The 15,695-nt window shown below is 38.9% G+C and overlaps 1 protein-coding gene across 2 annotated transcripts in view; it reads left to right on the plus strand.

Moving 5' to 3' along the window:
• LOC134754864 (pancreatic triacylglycerol lipase-like) overlaps positions 1-15,695 on the plus strand; it is a 36,159-nt gene that overhangs the window by 16,625 nt on the left and 3,839 nt on the right. The window lies entirely within an intron of this gene.

Raw genomic sequence — 15,695 nt, forward strand, 5'->3', positions numbered from 1 at the left:
CCAACCCGTGGGGTTGGTTATCAGCATCTGTTGAAAGTCATTCACTCCATTGTGTGACGATGGGGTATCCTTCCGTTGGATGGAGATGGACTTCATTATGATTCAACCTATTTTGGTAGAGAAATATAGACTTGACTTAAATTTAGAGGTCCAAACAGAGCTGCCGTATGTAAGCCAGAGTTAAGAACCTGTCACAATCAAATGGGAGTGTCCCACATTTGAGTACCAGCCATCGTGGCTGTTGACAATTATTTTCACAGGCTAATCATAATTTACTGCAGTCTTCTGGATGTCTATAAGCTCATTGATGCACTCTTTGGAGTCTTAAAATTACATGAATAATAATGAAGCATTATTATTGCAAATAGTTAAAAATGCTATATTTTTAATCATACTGTCATAAGTATTTGATGTGGGCTGTTATTCAGAAGTGAACTAACTTTTTAAAGAACCCTGTACAAAATTTTTACAATATTTATTTCAAGGGATAAAAATTTACTCAGATAAATTGATGACTTCAGTGGTTTCTAGACCCAAATTTAATAATCTTTATAAAGTAAGATTGTGACAATTACTTAAGTGTGCTTCTAACACACATATTGCAAGTTATACTTGTGCAAGTATACTGAATACTTTTATTTCAGCGGTACAATATATTCATTCAAGTACCTATTCCCATAGTGGGGGCTTTATTAGCAAATATTTCATAGCAAAAATAGAAATAAAGAAAATATACTAAAGGGTATACTTGTAGTAGGCAGTTTTTATATTAGACTTATATTGACCGGGATATAGACCGTGATTACCTTTTGTATTATTTGTGAGCTCCCGATATTTCGACGCAGTTACATGCATCATGTTCACGGGTGACTGAAGATAGCGGGTGGGTGTCAAAGTTGTGTAGACAGCGCTCTGTCTACCCTCATTCTTGCGCGTCGGCTGCGTTCACTTTCAACGTTACCAACGGTCGCATTCACACTTGTTGGTCCGGTCGCGTTCACACTCGTTGGTCTGTCCAAACACACTACACTCACGGTGTCACTACTCGTGTTTGATTCGGATATCACTGGTTTTTTACACAAACAAATCACAGGATTCCACACATTTGACAGTTTAAACCCATCTTCAGGATTGAAATTTTTGTATTTGTGAATTTCAACGGCTTCTCTTACCAATCTTGGTATATAGTGGCGTTCTGTCGAAATTACCTTGGGACTATGCAACTTGATCCAGTGATTTGTACCCGACTCAAGGAGATGCTGAGCAATAGCTGACTTGCGAACGTCATTGTTCTTGACTGCAGCAATGTGTTCTTTAATTCTGCAGGCAATAGTGCGTTTGGTCTGCCCAATGTACGAATTACCACAGCTGCACTCAACTTTGTATACACCAGGTTTTTCCAGGGGAAAATTGTCTTTAGGCGACCGCAGAAATTGTGCAATTTTCCTGTGCGGGGTGAAGATAGTTTTTACAGAGTAGTTATTTAGTATTTTTGATATCTTGTCTGTCACACCCTTGACGTACGGCATAAACGCTGGCTGTCTCTCAACGCGATGAGTGAGGCGCGTGGTTTTTGTGTCCCGCTTGTCAAGGTTAACTCTGTAGCCATTCATCCTCAGGACACTCTGAACATGGCTCAGCTCCTGGTTTAGATGTAGCAAGTCACACAGAGCGTGTGCTCGATTAGTCAGTGATGCCACAACCGAGTTTAACTGTCTGGGATGATGGTGCGAGCTCGCGTGTAAATAGCGGTCCGTGTGAGTCGGTTTCCTATAGACTGAGTGTCCCAGCATGCCACAACCTGTAACATTCAGTCTCACATCCAGAAACGCAATACTCCTTTCTTGTTCCATTTCCAATGTAAACGACATGGATCGGTGCAGGCTATTAAGGTGTCCTAGCATCAGTTCAGCTTCCTGTTTACCACCCTTAATTATGCAGAACACATCATCCACGTACCTCTTCCAAATTTTAACGGGAACTGGGGGCGCAGAAAGGGCTAGGTGCTCAAAGTGTTCCATTCAAATGTTTCATTTGTTCCATTTGTTCCATCCAAATGCATCACTGACTAATCGAGCACACGCTCTGTGTGACTCGCTACATCTAAACCAGGAGCTGAACCATGTTCAGAGTGTCCTGAGGATGAATGGCTACGGAGTTAACATTGACAAGCGGGACACAAAAACCACGCGCCTCACTCATCGCGTTGAGAGATAGCCAGCGTTTATGCCGTACGTCAAGGGTGTGACAGACAAGATATAAAAAATACTAAATAACTACTCTGTAAAAACTATCTTCACCCCGCACAGGAAAATTGCACAATTTCTGCGGTCGCCTAAAGACAATTTTCCCCTGGAAAAACCTGGTGTATACAAAGTTGAATGCAGCTGTGGTAGTTCGTACATTGGGCAGACCAAACGCACTATTGCCTGCAGAATTAAAGAACACATTGCTGCGGTCAAGAACAATGACGTTCGCTAGTCAGCTATTGCTCAGCATCTCCTTGAGTCGGGTACAAATCACTGGATCGAGTTGCATAGTCCCAATGTCATTTCGACAGAACGCCACTATATACCAAGATTGGTAAGAGAAGCCGTTGAAATTCACAAATACAAAAATTTCAATCGTGAAGATGGGTTTAAACTGTCAAATGTGTGGAATCCTGTGATTTGTTTGTGTAAAAAACCAGTGATATCCGAATCAAACACGCGTAGTGACACCGTGAGTGTAGTGTATTTGGACAGATCACGAGTGTGAACGCGACCGGACCAACAAGTGTGAATGCGACCGTTGGTAACGTTGAAAGTGAACGCAGCCGACGCGCAAGAATGAGGGTAGACAGAGCGCTGTCCACACAACTTTGACACCCACCCGATATCTTCAGTCACCCGTGAACATGATGCATGTAACTGCGTCGAAATATCGGGAGCTCACAAATAATACAAAAGGTAATCACGGTCTTTATTTTTCTGACAGTACAGCGGTTCTTAAAGTCCCTTTCACCAAAATTAAATGGCCAAGATGCATACCTACTATGCAAAGTAAATAAACTTGTTATTTAAGAACAAGGTATGCTTTTTAGTTTTTTTTTGGGGTATCTAATTCCCTTCAGAAAAATTCATTAGAAAGCTGTTGTTACATTTTTATCTTCCATGTTTACTATTTGTAAACAAGCATGAGTCATTCATATTAAAATGATGTTATCATCAATATTAATAAAAACTTTTATAAAAAAAAGATAAACCGACTTCAAAAAGGATGAAATAAAATATTATCCTTTTTAGGGTTCCGTGTTGAAGTATATGCGTTACCAACTGATATGTTTAAAGTCGGTGCCAAGCCAAATTTTGAATGGTGCAATTCGATAAGGCTGCGGCTATATAAGTATGTACGTAACGCAGCGTACTACGTAGGCGAACAACACGCGAACGCTAAGCGGCGCGGCACGGCGCCTTAATTAATCCATTAATACCTATAGAAGTGTCCTACGTGGGCGATCTCTTTGCGAACGCGAACGCCTTGGGTCGGCCGCGCCGCGCCGCGCCGCGTCGCTTCGCTTCGCGTTCGCGAGTGTTCGCCTATGTAAAACGCAGCGTTACACGACGACAATAAAGAACACACCTCAGAACAGAACACACGGTTGAACCTTCTTGGCGCAGTTCGTACCATGTTTGTCGGCACATTATTGTAAATCTAATGCGTTTATTTGTCGTCGTATTTGTTAAGAGCATTTCTTACTAATTCTTGAACAGTCCATAGAACGCAAGAGTGTGGATTGGGACTGAGTTATTTTCTGTCGCTTATCCAGAGGACTACATTTCATAACATAAAACAATTCAAGGAACCTTCATGCCAAATTTCAGCTAAAGCGGTCCAGTTGTTTAGCTATGAAAAGGTAACAAAGAGGCAGACAGAATTACTTTCACGTTTATTATATTTGTAGAGTTGTAATGGGATTTATATACTTACATAAAGCTGATTATTTTTGACTGGTATTGTTACTACTTGGCTTGGCACCGACTTCAAACATATCAGTTGGTAACGCATATACTTAAACACGGAACCCTAAAAAGGATAATATTTTATTTCATCCTTTTTGAAGTCGGTTTATCTTTTTTTTATAAAAAAAATTATTTTTCCTTTTTTAGTTTTAAGACATTGTTAAGAGCGTGACGCATGAATGAAAAACATAATCATGTTTAAATTCGTAAACTTTATTAAATAATCAGAATTTTCCTCGAGTCTGTCTGGAAAATCATTCCCGTCACTAAATCCATTCTCCGCCCCGCCACTGACCCAATCCCTCAAACCCCCCGATCACTCAACCTCACAGCACATCAACCCCTGATCACTGAACCCCTCGACCTTAAACCACCAACCCTTCAACAGCCATTCCCCGACCCCTAACCCCAGACCCCTTAACTTCTAACCCTACCCCCAATCCCTTAACTCCCAACCCCTCAGTCCCCGACCCATCAACTCACCTCCCCTCAACCCCCAACCTCAAACCCCCCAAACACTAATACCCGCTACCTTCACCTCTCACACCTACCCCTCACCTCTCAGTCTCTTTGGTTGTTTCCAACACTACCTACATCAAAAATCATAAAACACATACGAGGGAAGTTCCGCATTTCGTCCGTAGTCTTCATCATCATCGTGGCCTTACCACGAGTTTGACATTGATATATTCGCTATCGTGTGCGTAATTTACTGTTTATGCATCTCGCTCGTACGAATCGTAGCGAATATGTAGTGTCAAACTCGTGGTTAGGCTACAGTTGCACTACATCAAATTGGTGGTTTTTGGGAGGAAATGCTTGAGTTACTTTAGAAAACACCGAAATCGCCATCTTCTTCTTTGTCGGTCCCTCATTACTGAGGATCGTGACCACTTGGTTTTGCAGCTCCTGTGATTTGTTTCCATCGGTCTCGATCTCCCGTAGCCCTCACCGCTTGATGAAACCACCATAAACGTGCCTATAAAAATTGAGGAGTTCCCTCAATTCCTCACGGATTCCATCATCAGATCAAAACCAAAAATGTTACGAAAACACCTTGGAGGTAACTTCTTTCAAACAGAAAAAGAATTACTCAAATCGGATCATGGGTGCCGGAGTAATCGCTGAAATCATTATCATCAAAACAATCATCATCATCAGCTCCACTTCATCAAATTGGTGGTGTGCGAGAGAAAATGCTCGATTTGCTTAAGAAAACACCCAAATGATCCCATGATCAGAACAGCACCAGATTAATGTGGGACCACCTTGGAGGTAGTTCCTTTCAAACAAAAAAAGAATTGTTCAAGTTGGACCACGGGTCTCGGAGTAATCGCTGAACATCCTACATTAAAAAAATCATCATCACTATCATCAAAACAATCATCATCATTAGGTCCACTTCATCAAATTGGTCGTTTTCGAGAGAAAATGCTCAAGTTGCTTATGAAAACACCCAAATCACCATACATGTGCCTTTAAAAATTGAGGAGTGCCCTCAATTCCTCAGGGATCCCATCATCAGATCAGAACCAGATTAATACGGGACCAACTTGGAAATAGCTCCTTTCGAACAAAAAAAGAATTACTCAAATCGGACTACGGGTCTCGGAGTAATCGGTGAACATACATAAAAAAAAAATAGCCACAACCGAATACAGAACCTCCTCCTTCTATGAAGAAGTCGGTTAAAAAACAAGATGGAATCTTAGCAAGGATGTGAATTTATGCTAAACATATAATGAATAACTTCAAATGGTTTTTGAAGACATAATGATGTTAATGATTTACATAATTATATTCGGCTTTCATTGTAAATAGGTGCACAAATAGTAAAGCCTTAATGTATTACTTATCTACCAGTCAACGATTGGACTGAGAACAGTAAGTATTTGTGTGAATTGGTAATATTAGTATTCATTACCTATGTATTAAGAACATTGCTTAGTTCTTGGGGTATGTTAAATCCCTTAATGTGTTTATTTACCTACTAAATTAAACTCAGGCCTATAGGAGTTTAATGACAATGTAGGTAGTTCATATCAGGATTAGGTAAGTATTATGTATTTAGATAAATTAGGTAGGTAGGTAGGTTAGGTAGGTAGGTAGTAGTACGGATGTATTCAGGTTTCTTTTAGGTTGGTGAAATTACATTGTTTTTGATCAAAATACAATATTTATATCAGTAAAATTAAGAAGAAGGATCGTGACTTGGGCCCTTTTAACAAATGATCAAAATGGTCGCAAGGACTTCCTTATCACAGATATGAAACAGTATTTACAGAATAATTAATTAATAGTTAAATAAATTGTTGTTTAAACTATACCAACAGTTCAATAGTTGGCAGAAATATTGATACTTTTATTTTGGCTTTGGTACGTTTGGGAGAGATCATCTCACCTCAATTCATAGTAATAGGTTTTTTTGTTAGCTATATAAATGGTGAAACATGTTTTCAAACTTTTTTGTTGTTATCTTTATAAATCCACACATGACACAAGTATCACAATATAATCATATAGTTGGCATTTTTTATTTTGCAATGAATACTAACTTTTTACAGTCTGGCAAACGGCGTGTACAAGACAAAACGTGTACAATGTACCTACGTTCACCTACATTATTGTTTGGGCAGCCGCATTTTTTACATTTAGAGGTTTTGCTAATAAATTTTGCATGTGTATAATTTCATTATAAAGTGAATATCTAACAAATCCTATCCCTATAATAGGACGAAGAGGAACTTAGGACAATTTTGAAAGTCAAGTAAAGTAGTAATTAGTGATCTATGATGGAAGCAAATTAATTGTACTTGCATCTTACACAAGATAAGAAGTAAAGATTACTTTGACAAACTATGTATATATCATTAGGTAACCCAAAATATGTTGGGGATTAGAATGAAAACATGATGTTGTGTATCATATACCGATGATAGGTATTATACTCTTTATTTTTGATATACCAATAGCCCCAATAGGTACTGGTTAAAATTGCTTCACAGCCATTTGACAGCTTAAATTAATAGTAAAAAATGCTAATTACAACATAACATTACTTGGAGTATATAATAAGAACCACCCAAAGAGCCATGGAGAGGAGTATGCTCAACATAAAAAAGATACAAAAAATAAAGAGTACATCTATAAGAGAAAAAACAAAGTTACAAGACGCGCTAACTCAAGCCCTCAAATTAAAATGGCGGTGGGCAGGACACATCGCACGGTACAAAGACCATAAATGGACAATATTGGCAACGAAATGGAAAGGCCCTATTGGCAAGAGGAAAGTAGGAAAGCCATATAAACGATGGCTGGACGACATAAAAGAAACTGCAGGGAAAGACTGGCTAAACAAAGCGGAAGACAGGCAGAAATGGAGAAATTTGGAGGAGGCCTACACCCAAAGAGGGGTCCAAATTAAATAAATAGATAGTAAATAGAATACATAAACCTAACACTAACTATAAGAAACTTACTAACCAATACGCTAAAACTTCTAATGTAAAATAATTGTAATTTGGAAATAAAAGGCTTTTTTATTTATTTTATTTATATAATATACGTAAATAGCTACATATTCAATGGTCCCAATATTAATTAAAATTTACAGATAAAGCCATGGACATGGGTGTGTCTCCAAATTAAGTACACAATCCTATTGGGCACCTAAAGAAGATAAATTGTTAATAGTAATAATACTTAGGTATATTATTTTATTACATTCAATCCAGTGTTTTTAATGTGTAATGTTTCCCTTTTTGTGAAGTGCATATTGACAGAGATGCATCAACAATGTAGTATTAAATATGTTACCATTCTTAGCGTAGATTATAGTAATATAGGGATTACTTTGCGCCAATATAGGTGGTTTGTGAGTACATTTGTATAAGTGCTTAATTTGCAGGAAATTATGTTAATGCCACTTTACACCTTAATTACCTACTTAACGGTCTAAGGATTTTCCTATCTACATTAAAGTTTACAACTTAGGTGAATCAAATAAGTAACCACATAGTGGTAGAATTTAGGAAGTCAGCTTGAGGCTTTTTGCAAATAACACCTAATATATTTATTAGTATGTGCTCGTTCAAGCACTTGAAACCAAGTTATAATACTGTTTTCATACGACCATATGTAGTAATGTGAAAATCTTAGAGACCAAACTGTAATAAAGACTGTAATGTTATTAATATTATATTATACAAGTATTATATGTTGAATGTCACCAAAAAATCTCAAGTTTAAACATTTACCTACATGTTATAATTTACAAATCATGTTATAATCATAGTTTTCTGAAGTTAAATTGTAGGTATCCAGTTTAGTTTACTTAGTTATGGCAAAAGGATAAAGTGAAGAGAGACTATTATTATTTGTTTATTTGGTCCTTACTTTTAAAAAGAGATCATATTCACTTTAAAGTTAGTACAGATTATTTACAAGTGTCTCAAATTAGTTAGGTACTGAAAGAAAAGGTATTATAGGTATTCTATATATCCTTATTACAGTAGACATATAATTCCTTGTTGTAAATTTGTGGGAATAATCCTAACATGTAATAGTAATTTATCATAAAGGAGTAAATAGTTACAGGTGTGTCCCAAATACTATGGGATGACCCAGCTATCAGACAAGATAATCTTCAGATATTTGTGTTTGCCCCTCAGTGACCAAATAGTTTGCTGTTTCAGAGAGTACTTATTAACAGTTTAGTATTATTGTACTAACAGAAGTACCTTTAATAATATTAGAAAATAAAATTGTAGTACTATCAAAATTATTAATTTTTAAGAACATGGTTTGAAAGACTAAATCCAAGAAGGTCTTCTCGCTTCTTTTAATGTTTAATTCACCTATGATAGGTTTACAAAGATTTTGTAACTAAGATTTTTATAAATAATTTTCTTACATCTCTAACTCTGGGGTGAATATTACTTAATTTAACATATTATCTGATGTTCTGTTCTGTTGATGTTCTGATGATGTGATGGTGCCTCTAAACATCTTCTAGTAATTATCTCGGACTAAATACAAATATAATGATAAGATTAAACGAACTTACCTGAAGTGAAGTACAATCTTGATTATATGAAGTATTTAGTCCGACATAAGAGGGCTCCCACCCTCCTCAGGTAACCATGGGTTACTTCCCATTTACTGTATAGTGCAGTAAAACAAATACTTGTGCACAACACGTATAATTTGATAAGCAATTCCGAGTCACTAAAAAAATTTACACTTGGAATTTAAAAAAATTATGTAACCAAAACAAATTGTTTTTCTGACAGTCCACTTTCCGCACTGGCGTGAACTGGTGTACGAGCGAAAGATAATGGCGTATAAATTTAGCTGTAGAAGGAAAGAAATGGATTAATGAGATGGAGATTATGGACGATAATGGCTGTTTCAACGGGTGATAGGTACCTAAATTTATTGCCGAATATTAGTTTCGCCTGACAATTAGGGGCAATTAGAATTTTAAAAGACAATGCCTTAAATAAATGCGGAATACGGATAACAGCGGCTTTACAGAATTAAAATAAATATTGCACAAAAAAATAACAATGAACCGGGAAAAATAATAACAATTAAACGGGAACCGATTCCAATACGTTAAAAAAATATTCAAACTCCGTAGACGATGACAATTTGTTCGGCCAACCGAAGCTGTACCGTGACCTATCGAACCGCGCTGTATGCGGGCTCGTGTCCTCCGTAGGTCCTCTAGTTCCTTTCCAAAGCTAACGTTCGGCTAACCAACGCTATCGAACCAGGCAGTATACGGGCTCGTCTCCTCCGTGGGTCTGATACCTGACCGCTGACTGATGGGGTCGACGACCATCCACTGCCGACTGCACGTCGGCGGCTGCGCCCTGTCGTTGATAGACCACCACGCACCACCGGAGCACTGCTCCACGGTGGCCTTAAAAAGGTCCTGTTGCAGGCAACTGCGGCCAACAAGGCCGCGGAACGACGGGAAGTAAAGTGCACTCGAAGTTGTTATTAGCAACCTCAGAAGAAAACGTTCCTCTTCAAGCTTAAAAGGTTAACTTTGACGAAAAAACCAGGAAAAAATCGAATATATCACAAACAGATTTTTACACGTCAATCCCAAAATCCATCTGAAGTATCACGAAGAAAACAAATTTCTTTCCGAATCAGAATTGAAATTCAAAATTCAACGCAATTGTAACCTGCCAATCTCGAAAATATCATCGTCCAAAAAAGGTTCCATGTGTTTCTTTAAACCGCCATCTAACCGTAATTGCGTGAATCAATTCACACTATACGACACGACTAAACAAACAAGCAAACTAGACATGACTGACAAGCAAGTAGTTTCCAAAACAAAACGACAGATGTAGCGTCACGCTACAATAGATACTCTAAACGAAGTGACAGACAGATGACGGCAATGTTGCCAGTTGTTTTTTCTTTTTAGTGGCTCTGAAAATCGCGTAGGACAACGAACAGGCGAGCTTCTTCTAGTAATTATCTCGGACTAAATACTTCATATAATCAAGATTGAACTTCACTTCAGGTAAGTTCGTTTAATCTTATCAGTATGCAACCTCCTTGAAGTGCGCGCACTGCGGAAAATAATCTGTATGCGGATTAAAATCTGTGGTTTGCTGCAGATTGGTTGCGGTGCGGCGCCGCACGAATTTTCTGCATCCTGTGGACTATTGAATAAATCCGCGCACTTCGGATAGCTATAGCGGTTAGCAAAATGAAACTGCACTTTATGCAGAAAGCAAGCCGCTTTGCCCAGTGATACTAGGGACCAATCTGAATGATTTCATCCGAGGAAACACAAATTTCATCCACTAGAATTCAAGATGGCGGACCTCTTCCAAAATGGCGGCTGCCAAATAAAAAAAAATGTAGACACAAAACGGGTGCACCGATTTTAGTGATTATTAAATCAATCAATTCGTATTGACACCTGTAATCGGAAAAAATATACCATTTAAGAAATTAAATATGGCGGCCGAATATGAAGAAAATTGTTTTTATTTTTTTATTTTTTTCCTTCTACTGAAAATAACAACTAGTTCTATAGTATGGTCACATATTCTTTCATTTAAATGAAACCTGATAATATTAGCTACAGAATAAAATAAAAAACTTGACAATCCGTTGAGTAGTTTTTTAACTATACGCATTACAAAAAGCGCGTAACACCCGTCTGAAACGGCCCCCTCGCATCAAAACTGACAATTTTGATGATATTTCTTAAATTTAAAGGTAAAAAAAGAAAATAATACATATTTACTTTATTTATTGAGCTGTAAATAAATGTATTGCCGCTTATTATTTGTGACGTTCCACGGAAAAAGGAACCTTATAGAGGCTGGCGCTTACGTCGTATAGCACCGCGATAGTATTGGAGCGGCGTTAATAATAGCTTAAGCGCCAACCGCAATAAGGTACCTTGACCCGTGGGACGTCACATTTACTCCTCTTTATCATCTTGGTCCGATGTGGTTGAACTGTAAAAAAAAGAAAATTCATATGAAATCAGAACAAAATATACCTACCTAATATAATTAAATTGAATATATAGAAATGAACTACGCCAAACCGTCCCGCCCCTCCAGTACTATTTCAATGTGTGTAGTATTGAGGTTTCATGACGTACCTGAACAGTATATAGCATTAATTCAGGATATGTATACCAATGTACCCAGAGAGTTTATCCAGCTGGAACCTGTGAAAAGTTTGAAATAAGCAACGGAGTGCATCAAGGGTCAATATTAAGCACGTTATTATTTAACGTCACCATAGATTACCTAACAAGGGCTCACCAAAAACCAGTGCCATGGAACATATTATATGCTGATGACGTCGCCCTAATATCAGATAATGTCGAAGACCTCCAAAATCAACTAAACATTTGGACTAAATCATTAGAGGAAATTGGTTTGAGAGTAAGCCGTAAGAAAACAGAACACATGTCATGTTTGTTTGACGGTACAACAGATCCCAACTCAATCAAGCTCTACATAAATGATGTCCCACTGCCTACAGTGAAAGAACTTAAATACTAAGGGTCGATAATCAGCAACGATGGTAAAATTGATAGAGACGTAACTCATAGAACCACAGTAGGCTGGATGAAGTGGAGGCAGTTGACAGGTGTTGTGTGATAACAGAATGCCTTTAAAAATAAAGGGTAAATTATATAAAACCGCAGTGCGACCCGCCATCCGTTATGGAACCGAATGCTGGGCATCAACAAAACAACACGTTCAAAAACTGCATATAACAGAGATGCGCATACTTCCCTGGTCACCTGGAGTCACCCGGAGGGATAGGATCCGTAACGAATACGTGAGAGGCAGTTTTAAAATCGCTCCTATTGAAGAAAAGCTGAAGGAAAAGCGACTACGCTGGTACGGTCACGTACTCAGGCGGTCTTCAGATCACATATATGACTGCATATTATATGCACTAAAAAATGTAGAAACCTTTCAGAAAATGCACAGTGCTAGAAATAATCAAAAAATAGCAATAACTAGATCTCGTGTGAAGAGAGTGAAGAAATCTTTTCTAGGACAATGTATACAGTTCTACAATAAGTTACCAAGGGAAGCACTGGATTTACCATTTCCTGGACTTAAAAAATATGTTAAATCTGGTCTACTGCATAAGGCATATTACACAGTCGAAGAGTATATTAATGATAAAGATGCATGGACTTCTATAAGTAAATGAATAAATTATGAAATGTATTTGTATTGTATTTGAAATTTTAATTGTTGAATTTTGTATTTTGTAAGCTATTATTTATTTTTTAATTTTAGTTGTAATGTACTTTTGACGATTCAAAAGAGATTGTAAAATCCTACTTTATTAAATGAAATTCTATTCTATTCATGGTACGAGTGGCATTGGATCTACCAACGACGAAACGGGGCCGTGGAAGACGCCCTGCTACTTGGCTGACAACGGTCCAATAGGACCTGAAAAACACAAATATTGACGCCGGAACAGCACAAAATCGTCCTGTGTGGAGAAAGAGGACAAGGAGAGCCGACCCCAGATAATGGGAAAAGGCTTAGGTAGAAGAAGAAGAAGAATGTGTGTAGTATTGAAATAGTAATGGAGGGGCGGGACAGTTTGGCGTAGTAACCTTTCGTTTTTGCAGTTGCCTTTGCATATGCGTCATTCTGCATTGCACTGTGCAGGGTAGACCCACCCTCCGACAAGTGTAGCACACTGTTTTGCAACCTTTTTTACAGCCGCAATGGTCCAGGTATGATAATTCACGCCATATCTCCCTGGCTTCAGACCATTGCGGTTCCCAACTGTCATTAGATGACTTCCAACCCCAAGAGGATAGCAATGGCACAGAGGCATCATCAAGAATAAGGGCATTGCCCCAAATTGCAAAAAAAGGTTGCGAAACAATGCGCTGCACGTGTCGGAGGGTGGGTCTACCCTGCACAGTGCAATAAAGAATGCAGCACATGCAAAGGCAACTGCAAAAACGAAAGGTACTTATAGATAAACTACGCTATGGCGGTCAGCAAAATATTATCGGCGCGTTTCGATAACTTAATATAGGTTAGAGCACGCGCTGATTCGATTAAGATAATGTCTGTACCGCCATAGATTAGGATGTATAAAAACACTTGATTATGATGTAATAAATCAGTTTAAGTTAACCCGACAACGGTACCTTTTACTCGCCCCAACCACGTTCCTCTAAAGTGGTGACCCCGAGTGGGGTCCCTACGGGGACCGACGTGCACGATTGCCACTCCCCTACAGTGGTAACCCGCCGAAGGAACACGCACCTACTGAGATGTATATACGAAGAGCTCCAGTGAAGAAGCCATGGAAGTAAGTGACTGCGACACCCAATTGCTGTTCGAGAAGGACGTACAAAGTTATCTCGTCACAATTTGGTTTCGCCACCCTTCCGTCATCTCACAACATCACCAACATTGTCAAGAAACATCGTGGGAAACAGCGGCAACCTCCATTATATTCCGGTTTCCGGATTCTTGGACCACAGAACATCGTCAGAAGCATGAAGATCGAATTACAACAAGCGTGACATGACCTCGCTATGACACCAAACATCCGCCAATGCTTTATTTAATTTAATTTTATTTATTTTATTTATTTGGAGATCCAACAGCTGTGACATTAACATAAACATGACATTTGACGTTTATGGCAAGATGATCGTGATTAATCCTGATGTGGCACGCAGCAAACCTAGCGATCCGACTACTCTACTCAGCGCTTCACTACTAGTCGTCGCCCTCTACGCTCGCCTTGTCGGCTTTGAGCACCCCGTTCGCCACAATGGCTCGAGATTCTCCGCTCGCCACGCTGGCTCTGAGCACCCTGGCTGCACTCTTCATATGTCCGCCCAGACGTATTGGAAGACATCGGCACGTCTCCGTTTCTTCCAAGAACGACAAGTTTAAGGAAAGGATACAACGGGAGGGACTGTCACAACGCATCAAGAATATATTCAAGCCAAATTGCAAATTAATTAAATGAAGTCATGCCAGCTACATATTATAATTGTTTTGAAGTCGCACTCAAAAATGCAAGCAAGCACAATACGCGACACGCGCGAGGAAATTATTGTCAACGCAGCACGGGGCGAGACATGTCGCAGCAATTCATTTTCAAGTTCACGGTCGCGGGGCCGTGTTTAAAGTTATAACGTCGTGGAAGTGAAATAATCGTATCGTAATCGTAAACAATAATCGTATCCCGTTCAAGTCAGCTCCTAGCGAAGGACCTGGTCGTCAACCCTACCGGTTGACTAAGGGGGGAGTACTATGGCGGTCAGTAAAATATTATCGGCGCGTGTCGATAACTTATTATAGGTTAGAGCACGCGCTGATACGGTTAAGATAATGTCTGTACCGCCGTAGATTAGAGATGTATATATATCACTTGATTATGATTTAATAAATCACTTTAAGTCTACCCGTAAACGGTCGCTTTTACTCACCCAACTACGTTCCTCTAAATACGCCAAACTGTCCCGCCCCTCCATTACTATTTCAATACTACACACATTGAAATAGTGGCGGCGGACGATCATCGCAGAGGCGGCGACCATTGGCAAGACGTGGAGCGAAATGAAGCGCGAAGCTCAAGACCGAACGGGATGGCGGAGCACTGTGGATGCCCTCTGCCCCATCCAGGGGATATAGGACCATAAGTCAAGTAAGTCACATTGAAATAGTACTGGAGGGGCGGGACAGTTTGGCGTAGTTAATTTCTATATATTCAATTTAATTATATTAGGTAGGTATATAGGTATTTTGTTCTGATTTCATATGAATTTTCTATTTTTTAAAGTTCAACCACATCGGACCAAGATGATAAAGAGGAGTAAATGTGACGTCCCACGGGTAAAGGTACCTTATTGCGGTTGGCGCTTAAGCTATTATTAACGCCGCTCCAATACTATCGCGGTTCTATGCGACGTAAGCGCCAGCCTCTATAAGGTTCCTTTTTCCGTGGAACGTCACAAATAATAAGCGGCAATACATTTATTTATAGCTCAATAAATAAAGTAAATATGTATTATTTTCTTTTTTTCTACCTTTAAATGTAAAGAAATATCATCTAAGTTGTCAGTTTTGAAGCGAGGGGGCCGTTTCGGACGGGTGTTACGCGCTTTTTGTAATGTGTATAGTTAAAAAACTACTC

The sequence above is a fragment of the Cydia strobilella genome, chromosome Z, assembly GCF_947568885.1.
Source record: "Cydia strobilella chromosome Z, ilCydStro3.1, whole genome shotgun sequence".
NCBI lineage: Eukaryota > Metazoa > Arthropoda > Insecta > Lepidoptera > Tortricidae > Cydia > Cydia strobilella.